The sequence below is a fragment of the Pinus tabuliformis genome, chromosome Q, assembly GCF_031772625.1.
Source record: "Pinus tabuliformis cultivar Carrire ecotype Pingquan chromosome Q, CPIR1, whole genome shotgun sequence".
In the NCBI taxonomy this organism is placed as follows: Eukaryota; Viridiplantae; Streptophyta; class Pinopsida; order Pinales; family Pinaceae; genus Pinus; species Pinus tabuliformis.
Window position 1 is genome coordinate 1,176,654,736 of NC_142296.1, and position 2,841 is coordinate 1,176,657,576.

General features: G+C 33.6%; 1 long non-coding RNA gene across 1 annotated transcript; it reads left to right on the plus strand.

Moving 5' to 3' along the window:
• The first annotated feature begins 227 nt into the window (after positions 1 to 227).
• On the plus strand, positions 228 to 792 carry LOC149223892 (uncharacterized). The gene is made up of 2 exons (XR_016248998.1): positions 228 to 356; positions 459 to 792. It is a non-coding gene; the product is annotated as an uncharacterized LOC149223892 (long non-coding RNA).
• Positions 793 to 2,841: the final 2,049 nt, after the last annotated feature.

Consider the following 2,841-nt stretch of genomic DNA (forward strand, 5'->3'; position numbering starts at 1 on the left):
CCTCCTGAAAGACCTTTTTCAACCTCCAACGGTTTCTTGCCTCGGCTAGAGACTACCTAACTGTAGGAGGGAGTGGAGCTCCCCCTTTTATGCCCCTCCATGGCATTCAACGCTTGATTAATTTTTTTAAACCCTGGATCTTACCAGTCGTCGCTTTCTCCTCCTAGATTGCCTTCTACTCGCTAACCGTTTGTAAACTACTCTCTACTAAGGTGTTTTTTCTATGTTAACGTTTTATTTGCTTTGTTTATACAGGTCACCTATCCACATAGAGGCCACTATTGTCCGACTGAAGAAAACTTGTTCGAGTTTCTTGCTTTTATGGGGAAATTGGCATTGACATTGATAATGTTGAGGTATATGTTGTATAAATTATTTATAGTGTACATTAGTTTATATTACAGTGTTCATCATCTTTCATGTCTTATACCCTACATTGTACCTTCTTTCTTTTTCAGAAAAAGGAACTCAGTATTGATGGAAAGAAGCAAGAATTGAAGAAAGAGGAGAACAATAACACTAGAGCGACAAATGAAAAGAGAGAGACAAAGAGAGAAGAGAAATGGTATACCCATAGAGCCAATATCCTACATAAGACACACACATAGAGACTGATGATTAAGTCTTGAGAGTTGGTGAATTCACCTGCAATGCTTTGACAACACAATGATAACGTTTTGAAGTGTTGAAACAATATTTCATGTGTAAAGTGTAGTCCAACCAATATTAAGTTGGAAACTCATATTGTAATATTAGACATTTTATATAACACAATTTATGTGGTTGAAATTATTTATAGTTGCACTTGATATTATTTAGTATTGTAATTAACATATGTAACTATATGTTTTCATATTAGATGGACATGCACATTATATGACATTTTTTTAATGCAGTCATAAATTCATACTAATTAATCTATGTTGATTAATAATGAACACATAAAATCAATTTAAAACTACTACATTGGTAGTTTAAATTGATTAATGATAAATACAAATAAAATAAGTATACGACTAAATTAATTGTTTATAATTATTATTAATGAAAGTAAATGAAATGAATATAAACTACTAAATTAATCATTTATATAATGAATATGAAACTACTAAAAAAAGATAAATGACTATTGCAAATGATAAATTTGTGATTACAAATGACGACAAAATTTTGCATATATATGACTACTAGTAACTAATTTACAGTGTCTTGTAACACGACCACAATATAGTCATATTTATTTGGTCATTAATTTGTTTCAAACAATGGCTAAAGTTTTCATATATATGACTATTAGTAGCTAATTTACAGTATTTCATAACATGACCAACATTTTGGTCATATTTCTTTGGTCATTAATTGGTTTTCATAGGTGATCATATAGTAATATATTTTGTTGTATATTTGGTCATTAATTTTGGCAATTAATGACTAAATCAATGATTAAATTAATAACCAAATATACTACTAGACAATAAAATTGAGATCAATCAATTAATGACTAAGCTAAAAACGACTATAAGTTGGCCGCATTATAAAACACTGTAAATTAGCTACTATTGGTCACCGATCAAAAAATGGTCGTTTATATGCAAATTTTCGTCATTTTTGTTAGTAACTAATTAGCCATTTTGTACTAGTGTAGATTATACATGTATGCTTATTTGTTGGATCCAATATGTGCTCAAAACTCTTTTCTTCACATGAAGTGGACTTGGTCACCCAAATAATTTGTTGTGTACATCTATTGCGGGTTGATTTCAGAGTGCATCCAGAAAAGAGTCATGGAGAAGTTGGCTGATCACTTCCTCATTCCATTGTACAAGTTGATATTTGAGGAAAGGTCACCCTGCATGTCTCATGAGGCGATGGAAGCAGTGCTAGAATTGGCTGATTGGTTTACCTCATCAGATGGAACTTAACTCAAAGTGTTCGGTGGTCAGAAGTCTCCACATCTGCTATCGAGGTATATCGCTGACAAATTTGTCATGGAAGAAAATTCTTATCATCTTTCAACAAGATTGTCAGCAGTGTTGCAGAGGAAGAAGAAATAAGCTTGGCACACTCTTCCTTTGCAAATTGGATTGTATGAGATCAAGAATCTACAGGATATAGAGACTGAAGGCAAGGAGATAGAAAAGTTTGCATTTGATCACATGGAATTCAATATGTATGATTCTAGGAGTGTTTGCAAACAAAATTGTGTAAAGATTCATTTATTTTGGTGAGCGAGACTTTGGCTAGACCTAAGGAGGAGAGGACAAATCTTTTTTATAATGTAGCTAAGCCCTACAAACCAGTCAGTTTCAAAGGTACATCACAAGTTACTCCTCAGAAAGAAGCCACTCCAGAAGCGGAACGAGCAGAAGGGTGTAACCTAGTGCGTGAAAATGGAAATAGAAAGGTTATGCATACTCTGGTGGAAGAATGGATTTGTAAAATCAAAGCAAATCTGATCATCCTGAAAGCGTCCATAGTAGTTGAAAACAAGAGGAAAAAGAGGAAGGAGGAATAACTAAAGCAGAGGGAAGAACAAGAGAAGAAGAGAGTAGAAGAAGAAAGGTAGAAACGAGAAGAAGAAAGGCGGAGAAAAGAAGAGGAAAAAGAAACACAGAAGTAAGAAAAATAAGAGGAACAAAACCAGTTACTTGAAGAGTAGAGAAAGCAGTGGTAGGAGTAGGAACTTTCTCAAAAAATTGAATATCTAATAGTAACCTAGGATATGGAGGTAGATCCATAGCATCTAAACCAAGATGTTGATATGATGCCTTCCACATAGAAGATCACTACTCAGTCTCCCTCTCCTCCTATAATAGACAAAGCTCCAAGTGAAGAAGAGGA